At 39.5% G+C, this 13,735-nt stretch overlaps 1 protein-coding gene across 14 annotated transcripts in view; it reads right to left on the bottom strand.

Moving 5' to 3' along the window:
- The window catches only part of MAP2K5 (mitogen-activated protein kinase kinase 5), a 274,973-nt gene that overhangs the window by 175,653 nt on the left and 85,585 nt on the right, over nucleotides 1–13,735 (bottom strand). The window lies entirely within an intron of this gene.

The raw sequence follows: 13,735 nt of genomic DNA on the forward strand, positions 1-13,735 counted from the left end.
ACCTGGGTATAGTGTGATCAGGTGGTCCCAACCTACTTGGGAGGCTGAGGTGGGAGGATCACTTGAGCCCAGGAATTTGAGGCTGAAGTGAGCCATGATTGTACCACTGCACTCTCACCTCGGTGACAGAGCGAAATTCTGTCTTTTAAAAAAAAGAACTATATTGTGATTTGTGATCAGACACTAGGCAATAAGCAGAGAGGATGATGAATAAAAATGACATTTTATTTATTTAGAGACACAGTCTCATGCTGTCACTCAGGCTGGAGTGCAGTGGGGCAATCTTGGTTCACTGCAACCTCTGCCTCCCAGGCTTAAACAAACCTTCCAACCTCAGCCACCGAGTAGCTGGAACCACAGGCGTGCCACCATGCCCAGCTAATTTTTTGCATTTTTGGTAGAGATAGGGGTTTCATTATGTTGCTCAGGCTGGTCTCGAACTCCTGAGCTCAAGTAATCTGCCCACCTGAGACTCCCAAAGCACTGGCGTGAGCTACCACACCTGGCCAAAAAATGACTTTTTTTTTCTTGAGACAGTCTTGTTCTGTTACCCAGGCTGGAATGCGGTGCCACGGTCTCTGCTCACTGAAACCTCTGTCTCCTGGGCTCAAGTGATTCTCCTGCCTCAGCCTCCCGAGTAGCTGGGATTACAGGCGCCTGCCACCACACCCAGCTAATTTTTGTATTTTTAGTAGAGACGGGGTTTCACCATGTTGGCCAGGCTGGTCTTGAATTCCTGACCTCAATGATCCGCTCACCTCAGCCTCCCAAAATGCTGGGATTACAAGCGTAAGCCACCATGCCCAGCCAAAAATGACATTTTAAGTGGGGTTTTTAGTTATGAGAGAAATAAGGAGTTTTTAAAATATATCATCTTCCCCCCCCCCCCCCCCCAGCCCGGTCAGGTAATGTTTTTTGCTGATACTGTTATAGCAAGTTAAAGCTTAAAGAAATCTTATTTCATTAACTCCCTTCTTTTGAGTGAGGAGGAAACCAGGTTTCCTTCCCAGGAGCCACAGAGCCTGGGAATGGTAGGACCCCCTCCTCTGGACTCAGTCTCATGGGCTTTTCAGTACTTTATGGTTTATTTAAAATATCAATCACTGAGTGATATTACCCATAGTGATTTATAACCCATAAATGTAAAACATTTATAAACTTATCTAGAATAAATTCTAGTTTATTTCAAACACATATTTTTTAAAGAAAGAAGACCATACTGCTCAAATTCTACTCAGCATGCCAGTGAAAATAATTCAAGAGTAGTTGTTTTATTTATTTATTTAGAGACGGAATCCTGCTCTGTTGCCCAGGCTGGAGTATAGTGGCACGATCTTGGCTCACTGCAACCTCCACCTCCTGGGTTCAAGCCATTCTCCTGCCTCAGCCTCCCGAGTAGCTGGGATTACAGGCACTTGTCACCACACTTGGCTGATTTTTGTGTTTTTAGTGCAGACAGGGTTTCACCATGTTGGCCAGGCTGGTCTTGAACTCCTGACCTTGGGTGATCCACGTGCCTCAGCCTCCCAAAGTGCTGGGATTACAAGCGTGAGCCACCATGCCCAGCTTGTTTTTACTTTAAAAAGGCAGTGAGGAGAATAAAACAGGTGGAAAACAATTTTTATGATTTGTGGCAGACTCTAGACATTTCTAGACAAAAACTTAACATTCAGAATTACTATGATAGTGTAGTTATATACCATTCGACTTTGAATTACATTTTGTATTACAACTGAAGAACATATATATAATCATACTGAAGAAAAAAACCACAAATGATGCATTGTAAACTGCTGATAGAGCAAGGAAAGAAAAGGACAATTCTAAAGTACATTTTATAGTCCTGACATTGGCCAGGTATTGATTTGGGGTAGGGAAAGGTGGGGGGAAGAAAGGCAAAGGTGGTTTCTATCCAGAGTTTGCGGCTGGGCGTGGTGGCTCACTCCTGTAATCCCAGCACTTTGGAAGGCTGAGGTGGGAGGATCATGAGGTCAGGAGATCGAGACCATCCTGGCTAACACGGTGTACCCTGTCTCTACTAAAAATACAAAAAAATTAGTCAGGGCATGGTGGCGGGCACCTGTAGTCCCAGCTACTTGGGAGGCTGAGGCAGAAGAATGGCATGAACCCAGGAGGCGGAGCTTGCAGTGAGCCGAGATCATGCCACTGCACACCAGCCTGGGCGACACAGCAAGCCTCTGCCTCAAAAAATAAAAATAAAAAAAGTTTGCTTTGGGGTTATTTATAAAAGCTCTCAGGAAACTAGACTGTAAGTGTAATACAAAACTGCCAAGAAACATTTAAACACTTCTCCTGATCAATAGTCATTTGCCAACAATATTCACTTACATTTTTGTTCTTGTGTAAAACTTACCAACAAAATTAATTCATCTAGCGTCAGTTCAATCCTACGGCATAAAATATTACGGCTATTCCTACTATGATGACAAGTACCAGGAATCTCTCACTCTAAAAATCTCTGCTAAAAGGAGTGAAGTTATTATTGACCTTAAATCAATGGTTCTCAACCCTGGCCTCAAATCATAATACCTAGGGCACTTAAAAAAAAAATTCCAAGGTGCAGGCTTTACCCCAAAACAACAGAATGAGAATCCCTGGGGTTGGGCCCACATCTTTGTTATTTTGTAAAGCTCCCCAGGTAATTCCTAATCCAAAGTAAGCTTGAGAACCATTTATTTAAGGTTTCAAAAATGCCATTTATTCAGTGCTAAGATATATGACTATTAAGATATATTGCATCTCCAGGCCACCACCAACCTAGAAATGACATGATTCCACATTGCTAGCCAACATCATGGAATTAACCCCAAACTACTGGCTGTGAATATATCATTCCCTTAATCAAGAACCTTAATTGTGTTCCCATCACCTACAATAAAGTTAAAACTCTAGCAGGACATTCAAGGAATTCTTCCATAATACAGACAACTTATTCTAACTCCTCTTCCCACTACTCCCACCACAAACCCACCCTTCATGTGAAATCAGATGACATTTCCTGGTGTACACATATATCCTGTGCCTTCCCTACTTCCAGCCTTTGCTCCTGCTGTTCCCTCTACTTGAGGTGTGCTTCCTCTCTCCACTCCAGGCACTGACTAAAAAAATCCTGTTCTATCTTTTAGACCCAGCTTGAATGCCACCACTGCCTCCATGAAGCTCACCTCAAAGCCCTCCATCAAAATTAATGTCTAGCTCTGGCCTTCAATATGTACATTCTGCATGTATCCCTCATCTCCTAAAAACGAAGTCTCAAGATTAGAGTGGCTATGAGCCTCTCAAGGGCAAGGGCTGAGTCTTGTACATTTTTCTATCCCCCGCTCAGCACTCCACACAGGGTCTAACTCACAGTAGTGCCTAGTAAGTGATGTGGGATTTAACTAAAGTCTTTACAACTATAATCCTCTTTATAAGAAGCTGTTTCTAGACAGAAGAAATAGATTGCTTGATTTCCACAACTGAATTTAAAATGAAAAACATACACCACCAAATAAATAAAAATGCCACACTGACCTAAAATGTAGTAAGGAATACTGTATTTGTGGAGCTAATCCGCTGTACTCTAATTTGTTTTGATCATTGTTGGTATTTGCTTTAGTCTAGAATAGTGGAGATTCAAAAATGATGGAAAAAACGAATAAAGTAATTTCTGAGAACTTCAGAGGAAAAGTAAAACCCTCCTTAAAATAACTCTACTCAAATGCTCTCTATTTTCTGGGAGACTTGGCACTCTGGGTGGAAGGTTAATTCTCCTTCCCCTGGGTATTCTTGTGAGTGAGCTTTAAAACTGCTAAAAATAAACAAATCCAATTCCTTATTTGAAGGCAATGGCGAAAGCACGGCAAAGACTAATTTTCTTTTTGAAGTCCAAGAAAAGTACGGACTTCCTGAGTCTTCATTATTTTTTTTCTCCTTAGGAAGTGCTAAATGTTTCAAACTGGAGAGAATTTGAATATGAAGCATTCCATGGAGAAAGGGTTAAGTGAGAAACTGAAATACCTTAGTGCATTTCCACTGCTCTCCACTACACCTCCAGGACAAATAAGGATGAGTTGTCAAGTTAAATATAAGCAGTCAAGTGACTGAATTATAATTTACTCTGTGCTCAATTTAAATTAGTGTGAGGCTATTAAAATATACAGTATAAATACGGCAATTCATCACAAGCTGTCATGGATGACTTCATTTATTTGCTGGAGTGGCACACACTTCACTAAAGGGAAAGAGAGCAAAATCACAGGTCAAATTAAGCTGCTATTCTATTTTAATTCACTTATTTAATCTGTGGCAACATAATTGTCTTTTACAGTATGTACTACTCAGAAAGGAAATTTGGGAGGATTATAGCCAGTATACAAATGATTAATCAAATGGTCCATTTAAATGCTAGTTTAAAAGCAGCAGAAACCCAAAGCAGTCAAAGAATGATAATCAGCACATGCAATATACAATGCTAAGAAATTTCTTGTTAGATGGATTTTTCCCACTTACAAAACAAACAATACTGGGAAATATATTAAATCCTCCAAGCATTACTACTTGAAAGATTTTATAGAATACATTAATGGTATAAAAAGGTTCTGTTTACAAGATGGCTAACAGTATTTTTGTTTTCTGCTCTACTTATCTGCAATTGTCTTGACCAGCTACACCAAACAAACACACAAAAAGGTAAAAACACATTTCATAAATTACATATGGTCATTATGAAACAGTTACCTTTAAAATGTGATTAGCATCATTTTCAAAATGTTCTCTTTGAGGCAGAACATTTTCTAAATTCAATAGTGTAAAATAGAAATTCATGGTACATTATTCTTTCCAAAATTCAACTTCTTTTAAAAATATCTTGTGATATATTCCTACCTCAGAAGTCTAAAAAGGGAAACATTTACAATATACTTTTTTGTCTAAAAAATAAGAACATTTACAAGCATAACATGAGAAACACTTTGAGTAGGAAAAGTAACAGATTTTCAAGGACTCATCTAATTGTGCCCACAGACATTCAAAGTGTGGGTCAAACTGACTACTTTACTTGAAAAATTAAATTTCCCTCATCATTCCATGCAGGCATCAGACCCTGCAGATGATTCTGTTTGGACAAGGACTGTGATGTGCTGCTCTTCGCAATCCCTCCGTGACACCAGCAGCCCCGTTTCACAGCTGAGGTCACTGGGAGGTTCAAGTGACATGCTTGAAGTCACACAAAAGTCAGGAGAGGGTCAGGAAAAGATCAAATACGCTTCTAACTCTTAACCTTCCATTTCACCCTTTAATATAAAAAAAAGGTACAAAATATTCTGGGTGAGAGCAATGGTCCATATAAAGAATGCTATGAGATATTTTGTACATGAGCTGAACCTGCTTTTAAGACGTTACTTTAAAAGATGAATGAACTAAAGAACAAACAGAAGAACAAAAATTTATTCATTCAGTCATTCAACAAATTATGTGTTGAACACTTACTCGTTATGTGTAATACTTTGTACCATACCTTGTACGCAAGGATCTGCAGGAATCACGGAGTAAGGCAAGAAGATAAATAAGATTTGTTTCCCACTTACAAAAAGATTTCAATATAATAGGGGAAATGTACAGGTATCCTAACAGCAAAATACAAGGCAGTTGGTGATAACACCCTTAAAAGGCATATACAGGGAATTCTAGAAAGGTTCAAAGAAGAAAATGAGTGAGAGATAGACCATATGTGACAGGGCTTATCCAGAAAAGTTCAATGGAAGAGCAGGCTTTTCAGCTGATCCTTGAAGGGTGTTAAAGATTTTGATAGGTGGAGATACGGGTGAAAGCATTCTAATTAGAGAGGAATACGTGAATCAAAGTGTTGAAGTGAGAAAGTACCTGAGTTCAGATAAGGCAATGAGTTCAACCTAAAAGACACACAGGATTGAAACATGTAAGATAATGCTATAAAAGCTGACTGATGACATATAGTGGAGGATCTTGAATTCCATCCTCTGAAGTCTTCAGTTTATCTGGGAAGTGACGTGAAGCCTCTGAAGACTTTTGAGAGGGAAAGAAATGTGACCAGGATGATCCTTGGCAAGGCAAATCTGAGAGCAGTGAGCAGCACCGGCAGGGGGTCACAGGCACTTAGGACAAGACTACCCAGGTTTAAATCCTGGCTCTACTACTTATCAGTTGTGGGACCTTGGGCAAGTTATTTAACTTCTCTGTGCCTCAGCTTTTGTAAAATGGGAATCAATAAGAGTTACAAAAGGTTGTTGTGAGTATTAATTTTAAAAATGCATGGAAAATGCTTAGCATTGCATAAATCATCAATAAATGGTAGCTTCTATTTACTGAGAACAATTCAAAATCTGGTATACATGTCTGACAAGAAAAAAGCCAAGCATCTGGATTAGAGTGGTGTAAGGAAAGGAAAGGGATATTAGATCTTTGTCAGACACATAGTTTCCAAAAATTTTCTCCCATTCTGTAGGCTGTCTGTTCACCCTGTTTATAATTTCCTTTGCTGTGCAGCTCTTTAGTTTAATCAGATCCCATTTGTCGATTTTTGCCTTTGTTGCCGTTGCTTTTGGTGTCTTCATCATGAAATCTTTATCCCATTCCTATGTCCGGAATGGTATTTCCTAGGTTGTCTTCCAGCGTTTTTGTACTTTGGGTTTTACATTTAAGTCTTTAATTCATTTTGAGTTAATTTTTTGTAATAAAGGGGTATAAGGACAGGGTCTATAGAAATTTGTAAGAAAAAAACAACCCCATTAAAAAGTGGGCAAAAGGCATGAACAGACACTTTTCAAAAGAAGATATACATGAGGCCAACAATCATATGGAAAAACGCTCAACATCACTGATCATTTGAGAGATGCAAATCAAAACCACAATAAGATACCATCTCATATCAGTCAGAATGGCTATTACTAAAAAGTCAAAAAATAACAGATGCTGGCAAGGTTGTGGAGAAAAAGGAATGCTTCTACACTGTTGGAGGGAGTGTAAATTAGTTCAACCATTGTGGAAGACAGTGCATTGATTCCTCAAAGACCTAAAAACAGAAATACCATTTGACCCAGCAATCCCATTACTGGGTATATACCCAAAGGAATATAAAGCATTCTATTATAAAGACACATGCATGCAAATGGTTATTGCAGCACTATTCACAATAGCAAAGACATGGAATCAACCTAAATGCCCATCACTGATAGACTGGATAAAGAAAATGTGGTACATACACACCATGGAATACTATGCAGTCATAAAAAACAATGAGATAATATCCTCTGCAGGAACATCGATGGAGCTGGAGGTAATTATCTTTAGCAAACTAACACAAGAACAGGACACCAAATACTGCATGTTCTCACTTATAAGTGGGAGCTAAATTATGAGAACACATGGACACATAGGGGGAAACACCACACACTGTGGCCTATCAGAGGGTGGAGGGTGAGGCAGGGAGAGGATCAGGAAGAATAACTAATAGGTACTAGGCTTAATACCTGGGTGACAAAATAATCTATGCAACAAACCCCCATGGCACAAGTATACTTATATAACAAACCTGCACATGTACTCCAGAACTTAAAAGCTAAATTTAAAAAAAAGAAAGGAAGAGGTACTAAAACACACACACACACACACACACACACAAATCAACAGGCTTCCAGACATTGGACATTAGCCAGAATGGGGCAGTGATCCCTGAAAGATGAAAACAAATGAGATGAACCCTATGATTGCTCAGCTTGCTGACCAGAGAGTTTCCAGGCCCCAGTGCAGGGAGGGGAACCCAGGCAGAGATAAGCCATCTCCCTAAGGTGAGAAGACAAAACTGAGAGTCTGAGGAGGCCAAAGAAGCTAGAGAAGCAGAGGGCAGAGAGCTGGCAGAGGACCTGAGGGAGAGCGCTCCAGAGATCTGCCGAGCGGGTCCTGGAGTCTTCAGCTGAGTAATGAATGATCTGTACATAGATGTCAGGAGATCACCTGAGGCCAGGGAGAGAACCACCAGAAAGGCTCAGAAGAAACAATCTTCAGATTAATACTGAGCAAGAAAAGTTTGTGTTCCCACCAGTCAGTGTGGAAAACCTTGCAATTCCCAAGGCACTGGGTAGAGTACTCAGAAGAGTACTACCTCAGTTGCACCGGGAAAATTAGCTCTAGACTAACCACTGGGCTGGTACTGTCTAATAAAACTTAAAAGCAAGCCTTGAAAGAATAAAATTATTTAAAAGTCACTAAATACCATCTCTGTATTAGTCAGGGTTCTCTAGAGGGACAGAACTAATAGGATAGATGTATATATGAAGGGGAATTTATTAAGGAGTATTGACTCACAGGATCACAAGGTAAAGTCCCATAATAGGCCATCTGCAAGTTGAGGAGCAAGGAAGCCAGTCCCAGTCTCAAAACCTCAAAAGTAGGGAAGCCAACTTCAGTCTATGGCTGAAGGCCTGAGAGCCCCTGGCAAATCACTGGTGTGGGTCCAAGAGTGCAAAAGCTGAAGAACTTGGGAGTCTGATGTTTGAGGGCAGGAAGTATCCAGCATGGAAAAAGATGAAGGCAGGAAGACTCAGCAAGTCAAGTCCTTCCAACTTCTGCCTGCTTTTATCCTAGCCACACTGGCAGCTGATTAGATGGTGCCCACCCAGATTGTAGGTAGGTCTGCCTCTCCCAGCCCACTGACTCCATGTTAATCTCTTATGTTAACATTAACTCAAATGTTAATCTCTGTGAATGTTAACACCTTCACAGACACACCCAGAAACAATACTTTGCATCCTTCAATCCAATCAAGTTAACACTCAATATTAACCATCACAATCTCAGAATAAAGTTCAAAAATATTTAAAGCAGAGCAAAAATATCCAGCACCCATGCCACATGTCTGGTATCCAATAAAAAAATTATAAGGCATGACTGCTCTGCCTAAGCAGGGTAGCCCATTCTTTTATGCCTTTACTTTCTTAATAAACTTTCACTTAAAAAAAATTATAAGGTATGAAAAAAAAAAAAAGCAAAAAACACAACCCAAAGTGAGGAGAAAAGGAATCAGTCAAAACTGATCCAGATATGACACATATGATGGAATAAGTAGATAAGAAAGCAGAGGAGGCCAGGTGCCCTGGCTCACACCTGTAATCCCAGCACTTTGACAGGTGGAGGCCGGTGGATTGCTTGAGCCCATGAATTCGAGACAAGCCTGGGCAACGTGGCAAAACCCCATCTTTATTTATAAAAATAAAAAAAAAAAGAAAGCAGAAGAAGTTTTGAACATGTTAAGCAGAGACATTAAAGATGTAAACACCAGCTTAACACCAGTGATAAAGAAAAAATCTTGAAAGCAGTCAGAAATGAAGCCAATTCTAATGTACAGAAAAACAAAGATTTAAAATGACAGTAAACTTCTCACTGGAAAGAAAGAAAACAGTGAAAGAAAATCTTTAAAAAACTGAAAGAAAACAACAGTCAACCTAGAATTCTACATCCAGCAAAAATTAAAATACCTTCCAAAAATGAAAGTGAAATATAGATTTTTAGACATACAAAAGCTGAAAGAATACCAAAAGACCTACACTATATGAAATATAAAGGAAGAAGTCATTCAGACAGAAGGAAAATAATATACATGGAAATCTGAACCACACAAACGAATGAAGAGCACTGGAATTGGTAAATACATGAATAAAAATAAAATACTATTTTTCTTACTTTTTAAATGTCTTTAAAAGATAAATATCTAAAGCAAAAGTAGTGACAATGTATTTTGGGGTTTACAGCATATGATGATGTAAAATGCATGACAATAAAACAAAGGCTGGAATGAGGGAAATGAAAATACACCATTGTAAGATTTCTAGACTATAAAGTGGTACAATACTATTTACATAGGGAGACTATGTTAAGTTATGAATTCTAAAGCCATCACTTAAAAAGGGGGGCATACAGGCAGAACAAATAGAAAACAAAGAGCAAAGTGACAGATTTGAATCCAACCTTATCAATAATCATATGAAATGTAAATAGTCGCAATCCACTCACTTAAAAAGCAGAGATCATCCAACTGGATTAAAAAATAAGACCCAACTATATGCTGCCTACATGAAATACATTTCAAAAATAATGACACAATAGGTTAAAAGTAAAAAAAAATATCATGCTAACACTAGTCAAAATAAAGCCTATAATTTAATATCAGACTATAAATTTCAGAGCAAATATGATCATGGACAAAAGTTACTTCATAATGTCAGTGAGGCCAATTCATCAAGAGGACCTAACAACCATAAATGAACCTAAGAATATATCTTCAAAAACATTAAGTAAAAAATAACAGAACACTTTGGGAGGCCGAGATGGGCGGATCACGAGGTCAGCAGATTGAGACCATCCTGGCTAACCCGGTGAAACCCCGTCTCTACTAAAAAATACAAAAACCTAGCCGGGCGAGGTGGCGGGCGCCTGTAGTCCCAGCTACTCGGGAGGCTGAGGCAGGAGAATGGCGTAAACCTGGGAGGCGGAGCTTGCAGTGAGCTGAGATCCGGCCACTGCACTCCAGCCTGGGCGACAGAGCGAGACTTCCGTCTCAAAAAAAAAAAAATAATAAAATAATAATAATAATAATAATAATAACAGAACTGTAGGCCATAATTATTGTTGAGTATTTCAACACCCCTCTTTCAATAACTGATAGAACAACTAGATAAAAATCAGCAAAGATATAGAAGAGTTGAATAACACTATCAGTTAACTTGATCTAATTGACATTATACAATACCCTACACAGTGGATGATACATTCTTTTTTTTTTTTTTTTTTTGAGATGAGGTCTTACTCTGTCACCCAGACTAGAATGCAGTGGTGCAATCATGGCTCACTGCAGTCTCAACTTCCTTGGCTCAGCGATCCTCCCACCTTAGCCTCCTAAGTAGCTGGGACTACAGGCACACACCACCATGCCCAGCTAATTTATTTTTTATTTTTTGTTTTTTGTAGAGATGGGGTTTTGCCATGTTGCCCAGGCTGGTCTCATATTCCTGAGTTCAAGTCATCTACCTACCTCAGCCTCCCAAAATCCTGGGATTACAGGCACAAGCAGGTTATACATTCTTTTCATGTTTACAAGGACTGTTTACCAAAATAGATCATATTCCGAGCCATAAGTCTCAATAAATTTAAAATAATTCAAGTCATAGGAAGGGTGCTCTGTAACCACAATGGAATTAAATTAGAAATCAGTAATAGAAAGATGGAACATCTCCAAATATTTGGAAACAAAATAACACACTTCTAAGAATTAAAAATTCTGCCTGTTTTGAAGAAACGGTAAATTTCATTTTCTCAGATTATGACTTATTATATAAGTTACGTGGTTTTTGCCTAAACGACCAACAAGCTCAGGGCTACACAAGCGTTTAATCACGATAATCCTATCTACTCTTAAATCATCCATTCATTCAACTCAGTGTGAGTATCTACTATATTTTATAGAATCTAGAGATACAAAGTGAATATAGTACAGTTCTTGTCGTAAAGCCCAGTTTAATGGTCAGGTCTAGTGAACAGTACATTTGTCAATCTCAACTATTTTCATTTACTGACAGTCTCTACTTTCCTAACAGCTATTCTGTAAATATGTCCTTTCTTTAAAATTGCTTTTAATCCTTTCAGAAAAAGCTGTTGGCCCCTTGCCACACCCAACTAATGCATAATAATTTTAATATTAGTCTATATAAACATAATTCAAAATGTATGAAATTATGAAAAATGTATAATGTACTTGGCAAGGCCAAATAATGATAGATTTCTGGATGATTTATAACACTGTTCCCCTCTCCTGGAGTAAATAACCTAGAGTTGACTATCTTTAAATATATCATCAGCAACAATCTAAGACTTCTGACAAAAAAGGAACAAAAAAGTAACTCAATGGATGGGAAAATAGTGCTCAAGTTTTAGTGAAAGTATTCTCTTAGTGAAAAGGGAGCTCAGGAGGTACAGAAAAGTTAATCCAATGCCAAGGCACACAACAAAGCTACACACTCAGTGAGCACCAAGGTGGTACGACCGAGCCACACTCAGTGAGCGCCGAGGTGGTACGACAGGGCCGCGTTCAGGGAGCACCGAGGTAGTATGACAGAACTGCATTCAGTGAGCTGAGCGCCTCTGTAAAATGTGGGGGCTGTAACCCGTGATCTCCAAGGTCTCTTCTAGTTCTACAATTCTATGGACCTATATGGCTGAATTGTCAAAGAAAATATCTCAAAGGAAGCTCTGTTGTACCCCCTCACAAGTTATTTAACTTTTTTTTTTTTTTTTTTTTTTTTTGAGACGGAGTCTTACTGTGTCGCCCAGGCTGGAGTGCAGTGGCCGGATCTCAGCTCACTGCAAGCTCCGCCTCCCGGGTTCACGCCATTCTCCTGCCTCAGCCTCCCAAGTAGCTGGGACTACAGGTGCCCACCACCTCACCCGGCTAGTTTTTTGTATTTTTTAGTAGAGACGGGGTTTCACCGTGTTAGCCAGGATGGTCTCGATCTCCTGACCTCATGATCCGCCCGTCTCGGCCTCCCAAAGCGCTGGGATTACAGGCTTGAGCCACCGCGCCCGGCCCTATTTAACTTATTAAAACTAAACTTGATAATGCCACATAACACATTCTAGGTGCTGTACTAGATGTGACATGGAAGAAGAACTCTCGATTTCATCAGCAGTCAGAGGCTCTGAGTCTTAGTTTCGGTTTCAACTTACTAAAAGGTATAAGCAATTCTAATGTAATTGCTCTGATTCTTAGTCTCCTAGATGAGAAAAAAGATGCAGAAATATATGCTATGCAACTGTTAGAGAAAGAGACCAATTTCTCACTGTGGATAGCTAAAAAGGGGTCTTGGAGACAAACCATGAAAAGATAGATGGAAATCAGAGGGATGAGCAATGTTAGTAAGTTGTATAAAAGCTGCATGGTGTAACAGAGATGGGCTTTGAAGGCAGATGAACATTTTACAACCTGGCCTTATCCCTTCCAACTCTGTGATCTTTGACAATTCAGCTTTCTGAGTTTCAGTCTCCTAATCTAAAATAGACAGGCTTACTATGTAATTTTAAGGATTAAATATAATAGTTATAAAACATCGAGCATAGCTGGGTGTGGTGGCTCATGCCTATAATCCCAGGACTTCGGGAGGCTGAGACAGGAGGATCACTTAAGCCCAGGAGTTCGCGGCCAGCCTGGGAAACATAGTGAGATCCCGTCTCTACAAAATATAAAGAAAATTAGCCAGGCATGGTGATGCACACCTGTGGTCCAACTACTCAAGGGACTGAGGTAGGAGGATCTCTTGGATGTGGCAGGTGGAGGCTGTAATGAGCCTAGATCACGCCACTGCACTCCACCCTGGATGACAGAGCAAGACCCTGTCTCAATCAAAAATAAAAAAATAAATAAAAAATTTAAAAATCTAGCATAATACTCAAAAAATAAAAACTTTAATTACTAAAGGCCTGTAGACTGGAGATAAAAGGCATGACAGGAAGTAACAGATTGGTAAAGCAGAGGGCATGTTTATAAAGGTAGGTGGGTGCCAATATGTAGAGGGCCTGAACAATTTGTGGGGAAGGTCGGGGGCAAGGCAGGCCTGACCAGTTTGTTAGCTAACGGCCCAGAATTGGAAATGGGGTTCTGTAGGGTTAGGACTTCATTAGCAAAGGCTTCAGTCGTAAGTGCAATTCAAGA

This window comes from Papio anubis, chromosome 7 (assembly GCF_008728515.1).
Source record: "Papio anubis isolate 15944 chromosome 7, Panubis1.0, whole genome shotgun sequence".
NCBI lineage: Eukaryota > Metazoa > Chordata > Mammalia > Primates > Cercopithecidae > Papio > Papio anubis.